Genomic DNA, 17747 nt, shown 5'->3' with positions numbered 1-17747 from the left:
CCTCCCCCAGAGACTTGCCTGCTTGTAGTGGACTCAATGCCCAGTTTTTCCTCTATAAAAGGAAGATCTAATCCCACCTCTTTCTCTGAATTCAGGTGTGGGAGATATAATCTGTTCAGGAACTCATCAATTTGGATCTCCAGTCAATTCCGATTTATACAATCCTTCATAGAATTCTCTGAAGGTCTTATTAATCTCCTTTGGTTTATACGAGACCTGGCCATTCCCCATTTGTGTTGCATTAACTGTTCTAGAGGCTTGTCTGCCATCAGCTGCCAAGCGAGGACCTTGTGAACTCTCTTCCCCCAACTTGTAATACTTTTGTCTCAACCTCACAATGGCCTTCTCCATACTATATGTCTGAAGCGTATTATATTCCAATTTCTTGTTTGTGAGAGCTCTATAATGGTCCTCTGAGCCTGATTCCTGAAAATCCTTCTCTAATTGGGTAATGTACTCTTCCAATTTCTTCACTTCCCTCTTATAATTTTTCTTGACTGTCTTTGTATACCCAATTATCTGGCCCCTCAAGTATGCCTTAAGGGTGTCCCATGGAAGAAATTTATCTGGAGCAAAGGGGCAGTTGTCCTCACAGAACAGGGCTATTGGAGTTCTTACAAAACTATGGCTTTTTCAACAGCAAAGTGTTAAGACGTCATCCGTATGCTGTGCCTTGCTTATCTGGCATATCTATAGTCAAAACCAAGGGGGGATGATCTGAGAAAAGCTTTGCCATATACTTGGCTTCCATGATTCTGACTTCCATGATTCTACCTTCCACATGGGCTGAAGCCATAAAAAAATTTATTCTCGAGTAGGAGTCACGTTGCTTCGAGTAGTCCCTCTTTCTTGGATGCCAAGCATCTATCAAATTCTGCTCCCTCGTGCAGTCAATGGTGGCTTTTGCAGCCCTGGTCCTAGTTAACCAAGGTCCAGGATTCTGAATATATCTGATTATATCTTATTAGACCTGACAGTGGACCATAACAAATCTTCCCATTTTGTCTGTAATCACCTTTTGCGCCTGAACTGGAACACTCTTCCCCACTAGAATTGCCATTCCCCTTGCCTTTGAGTGGAACAATGAGGATGTAACCTGATGCACCCGCTCCCTTTTTAGCTTCTGATGTTCCCATTCAGTTAAATCAGTTCTCATTTTTCAGGCAATTACTTTCATTGAGAAGTTAAACAGCCACATAAATAGATTCAAGATTCAATTTATTGTCATTGTAAGGCAGATAGGCAGAAATTGCCTGAAGTCGCCTTACAGTCAGAGAAAGAGTCTTCCCAGAGTCTCTGAGTGTTGGTAGATTCATCTTCAGAGTTTCTGCAGCCTCCACAGCCACACACATTCCAGTCCAAACCATTGGCAATAAGAAATGGGATTGACAAAAGGCAGCCAACTTTTCACTTGTGTTGAATCAGGTCTTAACAGAACCTAAGGTCATGTAGTACCTTTAACTTGGAAAATTTTCTAAGTAGCACCTTAAGTCTGTAATTTGAAGCAAAATTTATCTTGGAGTTATATATTTGAATCATGGCCTAGAATTTGATCCAAGGGATCAATTTTAAAACTTAAGTTAAATAAAGCACATGACAATGGAGAAGTATAATATACTTATTATGGCTGAAGGCTCAGTTATTTTTAGTGGCACAATGAAAAATGGAAATGTGAGAACAAAACAGAATTGGGGAAGTATAGAGGTTTTATTTGGTTGAATAATGAGGGCAAATCACAATATCCTTAAAGAGAACTGTTGGAGGAGCTTATCATGCCACAGATGCCTGCTTCTCCATTCAATCAGATTATAGCTGATCCATACTTCAATCCCATGAGCATGTAGAAGTAGAAGCAGGAGTGTATCACCCAGCCACATGTACCTATGCCAATTAATCAATGTCCAATCTTCATTAATCCATTACCTTCAGATCAGTGTTTAGTAATTTTATTTAAACCTCAATTATTTAAATATTACTTAATAACTTTTCCTGAATTAAATCTATTGATTTTAGTTTTGGGAAGTGATTAATTAACAGTACATGAAATTATTTATAGGTTTTATTAGACAAGATAGAGGAGAGGATGAACTGCACTGTCATTGCATCGAGCTGGCATGGACTTGATAGGTTGAAAAGCCTCCAGTATTTTAGCTTTTTTTAAAATATTTTTAAAAAATAAATTAACATAGTAAAATCTTCAATTTCACAATATATTAAACTTTTTCATTAAAAAAAACAAGAAAAAACCCTCCTCTACTTACAAAATATAAAACCACACTCTGTCAGAGCTCACACTTATCCATAAAAAAATCTATAAAGGATCTATGTGGGGAAATCACATCTGTATATATTGTTACAAAATCTGTTATTGTTATTATTATAATTGGGCTCATATATGGTCCAAATATGGCTCCCATATCTTGACAAATATATCATACTTGTTTGTTAGATTGTATGTAATTTTCTCCATAGGTCCATTGTTCTATGAGTAAGAGAGAGCCAGACTTCTAAGTAGTTGCAATATACGTCTTAGCCACTGCTAAAGCAACTTTGACAAAGGAAATTTGGAATTTAGTTAATTTATTATTTATTTCAATAAAATTACCCAAAGGTTTGTCAATGGCATTATCTCACTTTAATTCTCAACTGCCTCTTTAAATTCAGTCATCTTCTTTGACTTATCTCACATTGCGGTTTCAACACCTATAGAACGATTGCATGGTCTCCATCTTATCCAGGATTATATTCATGTCTTGCATTGACCTCCCCACCCCCCAACTCCCAGCACTGCCAGGATCATCTGGTCCCAAGGTCACTCTTGTGCCACTCCCTTCTTGTGCCCTTTCGGGCTTTTACTCAACTTTCCTGGCTGAGTTGGTGTCTCTTCTAATTTTGTTTTTTGCTGTTTTGGCTTCTTAGTGTTCATTTTGATAATTCACAGTGAAAAAATTCTTAATTTTAAACTTTTAAACTGTCTTTTTTAATACTCTTCATGGGAGAGCTCATTCAAGACATGTCAGTCTAGATCCTTCACATGGCCACACCCCCCAGTATTTTAGCTTTTGTCCAATAGTTCTCATTAACAGAGAATACCTAGTTTAAAAAAAGTTCATATGTTCAGTGGGCTGAATGGCATCCTATAATGGTTCTCTTTGTGTGATAACATTTTTCTTGACTTTCTTGTTACATGGCTTGGCTCTGATTCCAATATTACACCAGATCACTCTTGATTTCTCACATCAGCTTTCAGGAGTATAAGTTTCCCTGCATCATTTTACAATAGCAGAACACTCTGTTAGTTCATTTTTCAAATTCAAGGCAATGTAAGCCGAAGTAATGAAATCCGCCTTCAAAGCTTATTCCTAATAGATTTTTTATACAGACAATCCAAGTGATATGGGGTAGGGTTGGATGTTGCATTCCAAGGAAAAGGTTTGTATAGCAATTTTCTGTAAAGTGAAACTGCATCAAGCAACATGAGAAAGAAAGATAGCTTATTTTTTTAATTGCATAAATTCATTGAGAATTCTGTAAATGTAAATTTCTGTTTCTCTAACAGCTGTGACACAGGAATTGCCTGTGAAAGACACTCCTTGAAATGTACCTCGTCTTCCCTCATTCTGCCTTAAAGCACAGTAACAGCAAATGCCACCTTGAACAGGTGAGGCAGATTGTCCATTTTCCTAAGAGAAAAGGAATACAGTTATCAGAAGAACTGGTGATTACAGATTCTGCTGAACTTGAATGCCATTATTGGAGTTGTAGAAGCATTACTGTCAACACAGGTCTGGAGCTGAGGATAGAAGCAGTAGGAATGCAGGAATTGCTAGATTACAACAGGCTAAGATCTAGTATTTACTTTCTACCAACCTGGTTAATGCAAAATGTAATTATAAACTAAAGAAGTGATTTCCCTGCTGGAATGGAGGATTTGTGCACAGAAATGTTTCCTTCATTTGTTTAAAATCAAAGAACTTCATAGAAATGGCCCTTTTGGTCCACAAATCCCATTTGTCTGTATCTCTTTCCTAGCCAACTAATTGTTGAAAAATTTTTAAAAATGTTATAGTTACATCTTCCTCAATTACCACCTCTGGCAACTTGTTCCAGCCATTTACCACACTCTGTGTGGAGAATGCAACAGTTACACCCCTCCTCACTTTGCTAAGAAGAGGAAGGCCTTACCGGAGTCCGTGGACAGGGAGCTCCCTCAAAGAAGATGGCCTGAACTGTGAAGCCGGTAAGCAGGCAGCTCGGCAGTGACTTCCCCAGGGCGGTCTTGAGCATTGGCTTGCAGAGCCTGAAAAAGAAATGCCAGCGCGTGTGTATGAGGAGTCGCGCATGCGCAGTACGCATTCTACAGAGGACACCAAAGGGAATGGACACCGACAGCAAGAGGCTGACTCTGTAATGGGAGAAGCCGTGGAGAAGGCAACAATAGAAGCAAGATCAACATGGAGCCAGGAAATGGAGCAAGAGAAAGAATATCAAGAGGACGATAAAGACTTACAAGAAAAGATACAAGATAAAAAACAGACGCAGGTTGTAGATAAGGAATACTTTGACAGTCAAAATAAAGATTCTAATAGACACAATAATGGCTGAGTTCAATACTATTTTTAAAAAAAACCATGCAAGAGACAGATGTAAAAATACAAAGAATGGAGAAATGAGAAAGCAAAGCGATGAAGTGGAAAACAGAGTGATAGGCGTGGAAATGGAGGTGAATGAGTTAGGAGAAAAATTGGAAGATAGAGATAAGATTAAGAATACACATGACATTGGCCCAAAAAAATGGACATTTTGGAGAATTTCAGCAGACGTAATAATAAAAAAATAGTGGGCCTGAAAGAAGGTGAAGAAAGGGCAGATATAAAAGGATTTATAAAAAGATGGATCCCACAGATCTTTGGAGTAGAAGAACTCCAAGAAGAAATAGAAATTGAAAGAGCCCACGAAGCATTGGTGCCAAAGCCACAACCACAGCAGAAACTGTGATCCATTCTAATAAAACTACTACGATATACAACAAGAGAGAAAATATTGGAAATGGCAATGAAAAGAGTGAAAGAAAATAAGGAACCATTGGAGTACAATGGGGAAAAAAAAATTTTTTTCATCCAGATATTAGCTTAGAACTTTTAGCAGAAACTATACTATGGAAAAAAGGTTATAACTTTGTGTTACGGCATCAGCTGTGTTGATATTCACCCTTGGTGGGAAAAATAGACTGTTTTCAAATCCAGAAGAAGCTTGTCACTTTGCAGACCAATTACCAAATAAGCAACAAGAAGAGGAGTAAAGAAAATAATAAAAGAACTGTTAGGATAAAGTATATAAATAAGTTGGAATGTTAATTGTTTAAGAAAAAAATAATTTAAAAAAAAGGCTCTGTTATATTTTTAAGAATAATATATAGTGATTTCTCTGGGGAAGGGCTGAGGAGGGGAGGAAGATCTGCCCACTGCGAAATGTGTTGACATTTGTGGTATACTCCACAACCTAGATAGAAAAGGGAATTATGGTTGTCTTGCGTGGTGGCAAGGGCAACTCAGTAAAGGGGGATTTAATGTTGTTTTCTTTAATATTATTCTTTGTTTTTTTTTGTTATTTTCCTTCTAGTTGTGTCGTCACGTATAGTAAAGAGTAAGAACAATATTAAGAGTGATTTTAGTAGAAGGGAGATGGAGGGGTTGAAGAGGTGGAATAGAGGTGAAAATGGATGAATACATTGAACTATAAGATTATTGATATTAATGGAATTCACAATCAAATTAAGAGAATAAAGTTACTGACACTACTTAAAAAGGAGAAAATGGACATAGCATTTATGCAAGAAACACACTTAACTGAGTTAGAACATCGCAAACTGAAGAGAGACTGGGTAGGTCATGTAGTGGCATCATTGTACAATTCAAAAGCTATGGGAGTTGCTATAATAGTTAATAAGAATCTGCCAATTAAGATAAAGAAAGTAATAACAGACCCAACGGGTAGATACATAATGATGATGTGCCAGATTTATTCAGAATCTTGGAACTTATTGAAAATTTATGCACCTAATGAAGATGACCAGGAATTTATGCAGGACATTTTTTTAAAGATAACAGATAAACAGGGTCACATTTTACTGGGGGAGACTTTGATTTTAACCTTGACCCATCAATAGATAAAACCAGGAAGACTATTTTTAAAAAATCAGCTAAATTTATAGAGAACTCAATGCATGATATGAAGATAATTGATATATGGAGAAAACAACATCCAAAAGAAAGAGATTATTCATATTATTCAAACAGACATAAAATCTATTGTAGGATTGCTATGTTCTTGTTGTCGGCTCAGATTCAAGGGAGAGTTTGAAAGAGTGAATATAAAGCAAGACTTTTATCAAACCACTCACACTTGTTATTGACAACTGGTTTAGAGGATATTCCGCCGAAAACATATAGATGGGGGCTAAACCCCATATCGTTAAAAAGGCAAGAATTTTGGGAACACTTATGTGACAGATTATGTTGTGTTTATATTGTATGTAAATCACATACAAACACCAAAACAGATCTCATTTAAAATAATGGAGCTCTGCTCAAGCTAGACAGGGCAGTCCCAAGAGCCTTTGCAAAAACTTTGGAGAGTGCCCAAGAGACTTCACTAATGGATTGTTGTTTAGAAAAGCAACAGATGAAAGAGATCGGAGGAGGAGTTCAGAGCTGCAGGCTGTCTGAGAGTGCAGCTTGCTGTTATAAGAGGGTTATGTGGTTTTTGCAAGAAGAGAGAGTTGAACAGCTTTTTCTCAGAGAGAGAGAGAGAGAGAGAGAGAGAAAACAGTTGTGCAGTCCTACAGTCAGCAGCAGCAGCTGAGACTGGAACAGGACAAGCTGGAAAGCTTGTGGAAACCCCCATTTGGAAGACAGGTTATGAGTGCTTAGTTCAGACTGGTCAAAGCCCTTGTGGCTCATACAAGAGGAGAGGACTGGCTGCCTAATGTTTCACTTGAAAAAAGAGAAACAAAAAGGCACTCCGTGGTGACCTGAAAGAAAGAGGTTATCATCTGGAGATCCCTGATGGGGCAAGTTTCTTTGGCAAGACACTGATATGACTGATTAAAAGGATCAGTTTGTGTACAGGAACAAAAAAAATCTCTCTCTGAAAACTAACAAGAACCTTCCATTTACTTTTCAAGCACCAAAACCTGGTGAACTTCATAAATGTTAAATTCTGTGCACAGTATAAGAATTGCCTGCAACTAGTAAACTTGGAGGAGTGAGAAGTGAGATTGGATGGTGAATCAAATAACTTTACTGAACATACACACACATTACATACACGTGCGCTTAGAATTAGAAGGGGGTTAAATTAGGTTAAGTAAGTTAATAGTAATAAGTTAACATTTGATTCTGTTTTCATGGTTAAAGATAATTAAAAACAACTTTTGTTTAATTAACCTTTTGTCTTGATGAATATCTATTGCTGCTGGGTTTTGGGGTCCTCTGGGCTTGTAACAGTTGTGTACGGCCTGGAAAGGACTTTAGTACGGACTTTGTAGTGGAGAGCGCTGCGGGCCCCTGTGAATAAATACATACTCTCAGTCCCACAGATCCTTGGGTACGTTGGTCCTCGTGGTACCATGGCGGATTTCCTTCAGTCTACAGAGAAGGGCTGAAGCATCGTCTTGTTGTCCACCGGGGGATGGTGTGAATTCTCCTGCGACGACCAGTGGAGCTCCATAAATGAGTTCGGCTGAGGAAGTGTTGAGGTTCTCATTGGGTGCAGTGTGTATCCCCAGTAGTACCCACGGTAGCTTGTCTGCCCAGTTGGGTCCGTGGAGTCTGGCCATGACCACAGCCTTGAGGTGCCTGTGGAAGCGCTCTATCAGCCCATTTGACTGTGGGTGGTAGGCCATTGAATGTGCACCTGGGCGTCCCAGAGGTTGGTGAGATCGGATCACAGGCTGGAGGTGAACTGGGCTCCCTTGTTGGATGTGAAATGTGAAGGCATTTCGAGGTCATGGAAATGTCTGCCAGGGGGACTGCCTCCAGCCACCTGGTGAAACACTTGACCATTGTGAACAAGAAGCGGAAACCCTGAGATACTGGCAAGGGTCCCACTATGTCCACGTGGACATGGTCAAACCTTCACTCGATGGGCTCAAAGTACTGCAGTGGCGTCTTGGTATGCCGATGTTCCTTGGCCATTTGGCACTGTGTGCACGCCTTTGACCACCTGCTGACCTGCTACCGTAAACCATTGCCACACATACTTCCTGGCCACCAGCCAGACCATGGTCCTGAATGATGGCTCATTCATTGTTAGGTTTAGATGCCGTCCAAACCATTGGGGTCACCAATTATAGCCGCGTGCTACAAAAAAAATGACACTCACAAGCGTGGTCAGGTTAAGCTTTGCTTTATTAGGGCTCAAGCCCAATGTTCAAATTTCCACCGTTTTCCCCAATTACTGATGGCACATTCTGCATGACAAAGGCGGGTTTTCCTGCGCTCGGGTACATCTTTACATGACAACACCTTCTTCCCCATGTGCTACCCCAGTCTGTTGGCTGTACAGCAGGGCCAGCACCATTTTAGGGTTGCTGGCCCTTTAGGTTGCTTATGCCATTCATCCACCGGTTCGCTTGCTGGGGCCAGTGCCACTGCGCAGTCTGCTGGCTTTACATTGCGCTCGCTGCCCGGAGCACTGGGTTGCTGGCTGTGATGGCGGGCCACCACAATCCAATAAAAATGGCCAGTAAATTGTTGTAAATTATTTTGTATCCAGCAAGAGAAAAAAAATTTTGTGATGACTACATGAACAGCACTTCATTTGTTCCTCTGAACAATGAAAAAACATATCAGCATTAACATGTATTACGTGAGATTTGTTGTAATGGAATAATTTTGAGAAGATCTGTGTGTTAGGTCTATATCTTCTTTATCTTCTTTCTTCTTTGGCTTGGCTTCGCGGACGAAGATTTATGGAGGGGGTAAAAGTCCACGTCAGCTGCAGGCTCGTTTGTGGCTGACAAGTCCGATGCGGGACAGGCAGACACGGTTGCAGCGGCTGCAGGGGAAAATTGGTTGGTTGGGGTTGGGTGTTGGGTTTTTCCTCCTTTGCCTTTTGTCAGTGAGGTGGGCTCTGCGGTCTTCTTCAAAGGAGGTTGCTGCCCGCCAAACTGTGAGGCGCCAAGATGCACGGTTTGAGGCAATATCAGCCCACTGGCGGTGGTCAATGTGGCAGGCACCAAGAGATTTCTTTAGGCAGTCCTTGTACCTTTTCTTTGGTGCACCTCTGTCACGGTGGCCAGTGGAGAGCTCGCCATATAACACGATCTTGGGAAGGCGATGGTCCTCCATTCTGGAGACGTGACCCACCCAGCGCAGCTGGATCTTCAGCAGCGTGGACTCGATGCTGTCGACCTCTGCCATCTCGAGTACTTCGACGTTAGGGATGAAAGCGCTCCAATGGATGTTGAGGATGGAGCGGAGACAACGCTGGTGGAAGCATTCTAGGAGCCGTAGGTGATGCCGGTAGAGGACCCATGATTCGGAGCCGAACTGGAGTGTGGGTATGACAACGGCTCTGTATACGCTTATCTTTGTGAGGTTTTTCAGTTGGTTGTTTTTCCAGACTCTTTTGTGTAGTCTTCCAAAGGCGCTATTTGCCTTGGCGAGTCTGTTGTCTATCTCATTGTCGATCCTTGCATCTGATAAAATGGTGCAGCCGAGATAGGTAAACTGGTTGACCGTTTTGAGTTTTGTGTGCCCGATGGAGATGTGGGGGGGCTGGTAGTCATGGTGGGGAGCTGGCTGATGGAGGACCTCAGTTTTCTTCAGGCTGACTTCCAGGCCAAACATTTTGGCAGTTTCCGCAAAGCAGGACATCAAGCGCTGAAGAGCTGGCTCTGAATGGGCAACTAAAGCGGCATCGTCTGCAAAGAGTAGTTCACGGACAAGTTTCTCTTGTGTCTTGGTGTGAGCTTGCAGGCGCCTCAGTTTGAAGAGACTGCCATCCGTGCGGTACCGGATGTAAACAGCGTCTTCACTGTTGAGGTCTTTCATGGCTTGGTTCAGCATCATGCTGAAGAAGATTGAGGGTTGGTGCGAGAACACAGCCTTGCTTCACGCCATTTGTAAAGAATTCTTTATCAGATTCTTACTAACAGCTGCAGATTAGTTCTTGCGGTGGTGTCACGCTTCCCACTCATCACGACTTTGTGTGCCATTGTCACACTTCCTCTCATCTTGTATTCTCGATCCAGCACTCGCGCATGCGCGCAAGAAGAAACGTGACCATGCACACTAAAATTAGAAGTTAAGTTCCTTTTCTGCCCCTTAATTTGTGCTCCATTTGAGGGTGTAGAGGCTGCAACCCCAAATGGAGGACAAATTAACGTCTGGCTCGAGGTTACGCTGGATGGAGGACAGAGGGCTCAAAAGCCGGACTCTCTGACCTAAAACTGGACATCTGGCCACCCTACTCCCCATAGGCATATGGGGACTCTTTGGTTGAGGGGGTTGGAGGGGTTGATTTGCCCAAAATTTTACAGATAAAAACACAAGTACTAAATTCTAATAAAAATAATTTTTATCAATCAACCATACAGTTAGCACACAGCCACAGGAACAAACTGCATGGTTGTCCGCACTGCTGGAGCAAGTCCTCAGCAAGGTAACCAGACCAGGAAAATCTACATCAGGCAGAACCAGTGCCAGACTATTTTGTGCCCAAGGCAAACCCTTTATTTTACACTTTTAAGTCTATATTCCTTTTAAGGTTACTTGGTGGCGTAACCAAGACTTCATGTTAGGGCAATATTTTGTTTACAGTCAGACAGAGAAACAAAAAACAGTCAAACTATTCATTAAGTAGTTTTGTAATCATTGCTCCTCCTCTAAGAGCCGCACTGGTCGGTGTCTGGGAGTCATGCTGGTCAGGTCTGGGAGCTGCATCTGCCACCCGACAGTTGGACAGTGTCTGCCACCACCTGCCCTTCCGAGAGTGCTCGCCACATGGTGCCTTCTGCATGAGATCTCGTTCCCCTGGCCCTGACCTCTGAACCTGGTTATGGTATGCCACACTGGGTTCATCCCCTCCCCCTCCCCCTGTTCTGGCCCTCCTCCCCTCCCGCTCTATTGCCACACAGACACAGCACTATTCCAATCAATGACAAATCGACGACTGAAACACTGCAGCCACTGCCCTTCACGTCAGAAGTAAACACCTGCGCATTAGCTGCACTAACTTTCCGGGCCCACCACACACATGCCTGCCAGTTGGGCCGGTATCTGGGGAACAGGCTGCTGTTTTGAGGGAAAGGGGGAATCATTCAGATCTTCGTCTCCCCAGGGTTTCCTGAATTTTCCCTACTGATTTGCCCAGGAGTCCTGGGCCCCCTTTTGGACCCCAGGCACCCCCCTCTCATAGACACTGCCTTGCCCATGATTCCAACTTTAACCCCAGTAGCACATCTCACCCACTATTCCAACTCTGACCCAGCAACACACCTCGCCCACAATTCCAACCCTGATCTCAGCAGCATACTTCACCCACGATTCCAACCCTGACTCCAGATGTACACCTTGCCCATGAATCCAACCCTAACCTCAGCAGCACCCCAAGCCCATGATCCAATGCTAACCTAGCAGCAAACCTAGATAAAGTCTGTAATTTTGAAGCTGTTAACGTCCCCACAAAGGCTCACAGACACTTTGTTCATTCTCAGAGCATCTAGCCCCTTTCACTCTGCTAAATAACATGGGTTGAACTGGGCGATTTAGCCGGCATTTAGCATGTCATCTGTCAGTGTGAACACTTCCAACCGGGGCTGTTGAAAATCAACTGGGCTCTAATTCTCGATAGGGGATTGTATCAGAGCCCAGCCAAGTTGACTTGGAGTTGACTTGGCTGCAATGTGAACAGCAAACCTGCTCTACCAGGTATCATTAGTGATATCAGTGCCTGGGTGCTTGTGACAGCCTGGCAGGAAAAAAGTTAATGTGCCCAGGTAGTTTGGAGGTTGGTGTGGTCTATTTTGGAAGGTTTTTAGTGTAGTGTCAGTGTAGTTTTAATATTAATGCAGTTATATTTTGAAGGATATTAGTATTAGTATGTAGCATTGTTACTGTAATTGTAGTGTTGTGATAATGGCGGCCAACTGGGGGGATCGAGAGCAGCGGCAGAAATGGCTAAACATTTTACACGGACTGTAAGAGATGGCCCTATGTACAAGAGGCTCGCCACCAGGCTCAGGGATGTAGGGTTTTCCAGGGACAAAACACAAGTAATAAATAAACTGAAGAATCTTTGCAAGAAGTTTCTTCTGGTAATTGATCAAATGGAGGGAGTGGAAGAGGCCGGCTGGACTAACCTTATCTTTGAATTGGCCTACCAGCTCTGGGGTGTCAGCTGATCTGCATTCCCTGTGGCCCTGAGATCAAACCTAGAGAGGCCAGGCCCTAGCGACACTGGCCACCCCATAACACTGCCTGCCCCCAGCGAGACGAGCCACCCTAGCAAGGCGGTTCACCCCAGAGCTGCCCCCCCACCCCCCAGTGAGACAGTCCCTGAACCGGTGGCTTCAACCAGTGCAAGGGATCCTAAAATGACAGAAGGAGAAGACAACAAAATGAACTGACTCAGTATATAAAAGTAAAAGACAAAAATTTCTTGTTTATTTTTATTAAGTGACGACATTGTTTAACAGGTTTAATGAATCTTATAGATTGAACTTTGAATAAATGGGAAGGGGGTTGAGGGAGGGAGGGAAGGGAGGGGGGAGAAAGGGGAGAAAATGACACTGTATATATTCAAGAGAAAAATGTCTGTATGTATTTTGGTCAGTATGGTTTATAGTGTGAAAAATTTTTAAAATTTAAAAATTTTAGAAAAACAGTGCAAGGGATGTGGCCACGAACAAATTAAATGCCCCCAGCACGTCCACGGCAGAGATGCAACAGCACCCAGGTAAAGCTGCACTGCGCATGAGTCCAATTTTTTTCAATGTGCTTCATCAGTGTTTGTGCATGAAGAGTCATCTGGCTTATTTCGTGTGTTCCATTGCTCTGCATGATCGGAGAGGAGGGGGAAGAGAAAGAGGCCACCCAGACCCAGGAGTTGCTAAAGGAGATTGACCAAGACGACCAGGAGTCTGACTGCTTGCGTCAGAGACAAGAGCAGAGCAGGAGGAGAGGATGCAGTGCACACACCATAATGTGTGGGAGAGAAACACGGATTGGTTTGCAAACATGCCTGCAATAGGAGATCCATGAGAAAAAGAGCATGATGCTGGGTGTGATTGGCTCTTCTGAATGCCTCCACGCACAGCAATCCTCCCTCTGTAAATACATAGCATGAACCTCTCACAAGATTGTGTGGAGCTAAGCATCAGTTTCACTCTAAAAGTAATGTACATTTCTGTGGAAGTCAGCTGAACACCACTGTATAGCAGGAATTCTTGGACTAGGTTTCGGCTTCCATGTCTCTATGGAGACTTGGGCTAATCCTGACAATTCCAATAACTCAGGAATAGTAATGAAAGATCATGAGATTTCAGTCAGGAGCAAATTGCTCTTCCACAGTTGCTACAGATTGGTGTTACAAGCCCAGAGGACCCCAAAAACCCAGCAGCAATAGATATCCACTAAGACAAATGGTTACTTAAACAAAAGTTGTTTTTAATTAGCTTTAAACATGAAAATAGGAGGGGAGTCACGTGATGGAGTAGTGGCCAGTAGGGGAACTCCAGCCCTCTCCAGAAAAGTTAAAAAAAGATAGTGAAAGTAAAAGTGTGGAGAAAATGGCAGCGAAGAAAGAAAAACCAAAAACAACGGGAAGAAAAGAAGAAGGAAAGATGTCGGAAGAGGAAGGTGAAGGCCTTACCTGTACGAAGAGGCCTGCCGCAGAAAGAGAAGCCCGCTCCCGCAGGTCAGTGGAAGTCCTGGGCTCGGGACTACAAAAATGGCTCGCAGAGCCGAGTAAAAGTGCGCAACCGCGCATGCGCAACTCCTCGCGCATGCGCGATGCGCATGAAAAAAAAAACACTGACGGGAGGGGGAAGCAGCTGCGGAGTCGATCTCCACAGCTGAAAGAGACACCTGCAGCACAGCAGCAGGTGCAGAACACAGACAATAATGACAACAAGAAAGAAGAGGGTAAAAAGAAAACAAGGAAACAACAGATGATCAATCCAGAGGAAGAAGAAGAAGAAGAACAGAAAGAAGTGGAAGAAGAAGAGAAAGGCAAGACAATGGATGTATCTTTTTTTAAAGAATATATGGAATCAGTGAAAGAATGGCAATTACAAGAATTTAATGAGATAAAAGAAGAATTAAGAATGCAGAAGAAAAAATGAATAAAATGGAAATGGCCATATCAGAGTTAGGAAAAAGAGTGGAAAATATGGAAAAACGAGAAACAATTGTAGAAATGGAAGTAGAAGACTTAAAAGAGAAATTAGAAGAATCTAATAAAAAAGTTAAAGAGACACAGGAGCTGTTAGCTCAGAAGATAGATATAATAGAAAACTATAATAGAAGAAATAATATAAAGATAGTGGGCCTTAAGGAAGATGAAGAAGGCAAGAATATGAGAGAATTTATAAAAGATTGGATCCCCAGGGTCCTGGGAAGACCAGAATTACAGGAAGAAATGGAAATAGAGAGGGCACATAGAACTTTAGCCCCGAAACCACAACCGCACCAAAAACCAAGATCCATTTTAGTAAAATTCTTAAGATATACAACAAGAGAAAATATATTGGAGAAAGCAATGAAGAAAGTAAGAGAGGACAAAAAGCCACTGGAATATAAAGGTCAAAAAAATTTTTTCTATCCAGACATAAGTTTTGAACTCCTGAAGAAGAAGAAGGAGTTCAATACAGCGAAAACGATCTTCTGGAAAAAAGGATATAAGTTTATGTTAAGGTACCCAGCGGTACTTAAAATAGTTATTCCAGGGCAACAAAACAGACTATTCTCGGATCCAGAGGAAGCAAGGAAATTTGCAGAACAACTACAAAACAAGCAGAGAGATGAAGACATGTAATAAGAGTAAAAATGACCACGATCTATATGTATGTGTGTAAAGGGGTATATGTGTGTATATATATAGTGTACATACATGAATGTATCCGTATTTAGAGGAAAATATATAGAGTATAGACAAGAATTAATAAGGGAGGGAAATGGAATAGAGGGAATAAGGAGGGAATTAAAAGAGTGACCTTTGTTACATATGAAAATTGAAATCTTTTCTGGGGGGCTGGGTGGGGAGGAGTTACGGTCACTGCAAAATCAGCTGACGTTTGCGAGTGAATTCGCAAATCCAAATGGAGAGGGAAGATGTGGTTCTCCGACAAGGGATAAAGGGCAACTCAGGAGGGGGAGGGGAGAATGGCGTTAAAGAAGTTTTAAATAGGAGAATAAGGAAAATGTTTGATGTTTTAGAAATGTTGTCTTATAAAGTGTTCAAAACAAGAAAGCAGAAATGGATAAGAAGGAAAGGTGATGATGGAGAAACGGAAAGGGAAGATAAACAAAGTATAAAATGGCTACGCTGAACCATATGACTTTAAATATTAATGGAATACATAACCAAATTAAAAGGAAGAAACTGCTAAATTTACTGAAAAAAGAAATAATTGATATAGCATTTGTGCAAGAAACACATTTAACTGAATTGGAGCACAAGAAATTAAAGAGAGATTGGGTAGGACACGTAACAGCAGCGTCATATAATTCAAAAGCAAGAGGAGTAGCTATATTAATTAGTAAAAATGTGCCAATTAAAATAGAAGAGGAAATAATAGATCCAGCAGCGAGATATGTAATGATAAAATGTCAGATATATTCGGAGTTTTGGAATCTACTCAATGTATATTCACTTAACGAAGAAGATCAAAAGTTTATGCAAGATATTATTTTGAACATAGCAGATACGCAATGGAACATATTAATAGGAGGGGATTTCAACCTGAATTTGGATTCAAATATGAACAAAACTGGGGAAAAAATTAACAGAAAGAACAAAGTAACCAAATTTATAATTAAATCGATGGAAGAAATGCAACTTTTGGATATATGGAGGAAACAACACCCAAAGGAAAAGGAATATTCATATTACTCGGCTAGACATAAAACATACTCAAGAATAGACCTATTTTTGTTATCAGCTCGTATGCAAGATAGAGTAAGAAAAACAGAATATAAAGCTAGAATATTATCGGACCATTCACCCTTAATATTGACAATAAAGTTAGAGGACATCCCTCCAAGAATGTATAGATGGAGATTAAACTCCATGCTACTCAAAAGGCAGGATTTTAGAGAATTAATTGAAAGACAAATTAAAATGTATTTTGAAATAAATACGGAATCAGTGAAAGATAAGTTTATACTATGGGATGCAATGAAAGCGTTCATTAGAGGGCAAATAATAAGTTATGTAACCAAGATGAAGAAGGACTATAATCAGGAAACAGAGCAGTTGGAAAGGGAAATAGTAAATATAGAAAAAGAATTAGCAATGAAGGAAGATACAACTAAAAGAAGAGAATTGGCAGATAAAAAAATAAAATATGAAACACTACAAACATATAAGGTGGAGAAGAACATAATGAAGACAAAACAGAAATATTATGAACTGGGGGAAAAAACGCACAAAATTCTAGCATGGCAGCTTAAGACAGAACAAGCTAAGAAAATGGTATTGGCACCAAGGAAAAAAGACAAGCAAATCACATATAATCCAAAGGAGATCAAGGAAAACTTTAGAGAATTCTATGAACAATTATACCAAACTGAAAACGAAGGGAAAGAAGGGAAAATAGATGAATTTCTAACTAAAATTGAACTACCAAAATTACAAATAAAGGTACAAAATAAATTAACAGAACCATTTGAAATAGTAGAAATACAAGAGATAATAAAAAAATTACCAAATAATAAAACACCAGGAGAGGATGGATTCCCAATAGAATTCTATAAAACATTTAAAGATTTATTAATTCCTCCCCTCCTGGAAGTAATCAACCAGATTGATAAAACACAAAACTTACCAGATTCATGTAAAACAGCAATAATTACAGTAATACTAAAGCAAGGGAAAGATCCACTCGCACCAGCGTCATATAGACCAATATCATTACTTAACACAGATTATAAGACAATAGCTAAACTATTAGCAAACAGATTAGCAGAGTATGTACCGAAAATGGTAAATCTAGACCAAACTGGATTTATTAAAAAAAGACGCACAACAGACAATATTTGTAAATTTATTAATTTAATTCATGCAGTAGAAGGGAGTAAAGCGCCAACAGTAGCAGTTGCTTTAGACGCAGAGAAGGCCTTTGACAGAGTAGAATGGAATTATTTATTCAAAGTATTGCAAGAATTCAGTTTACCAGGGAAGTATATTAATTGGATTAAAGCATTATATAAGGGGCCATTGGCGAAAGTGACAGTAAATGGATATATATCAAAGCAATTTAACTTAAGCAGGTCAACACGGCAGGGATGCCCACTATCACCCTTATTGTTCGTGTTAGCTATAGAACCTCTAGCAGAATTGATAAGAACAGAAAATAAAATAAAAGGGATAAAAATAAAAGACAAGGAATATAAAATCAGTTTATTTGCGGATGATGTTATAGTATACTTAACAGAACCAGAACTATCAATAAAAGAATTATATAAGAAATTGAAGGAATATGGAGAAGTGTCGGGTTACAAGATTAACGTAAATAAAAG

The 17747-nt window shown here is 40.7% G+C and overlaps 1 long non-coding RNA gene across 2 annotated transcripts in view; it reads left to right on the top strand.

Annotated features, from left to right (window-relative positions):
- Window positions 1–17747, top strand: part of LOC138760813 (uncharacterized) — a 40504-nt gene that overhangs the window by 12288 nt on the left and 10469 nt on the right. Inside the window, exon 3 of one of the 2 annotated variants that reach the window (XR_011355886.1) lies at window positions 3560–7400. The exons of the other annotated variant lie outside the window; for it this stretch is intronic. This is a non-coding gene — a long non-coding RNA (uncharacterized lncRNA). Of the gene's footprint in view, window positions 1–3559; window positions 7401–17747 lie in introns of those variants that run through there. 2 annotated transcript variants of the gene reach the window in all.

The sequence above is a fragment of the Narcine bancroftii genome, chromosome 4 (genome assembly GCF_036971445.1).
Source record: "Narcine bancroftii isolate sNarBan1 chromosome 4, sNarBan1.hap1, whole genome shotgun sequence".
NCBI classification, from domain to species: domain Eukaryota; kingdom Metazoa; phylum Chordata; class Chondrichthyes; order Torpediniformes; family Narcinidae; genus Narcine; species Narcine bancroftii.
The sequence above is the reverse complement of the archived record's forward strand: the minus strand, read 5'-3'. Positions and strand labels throughout refer to the sequence as shown.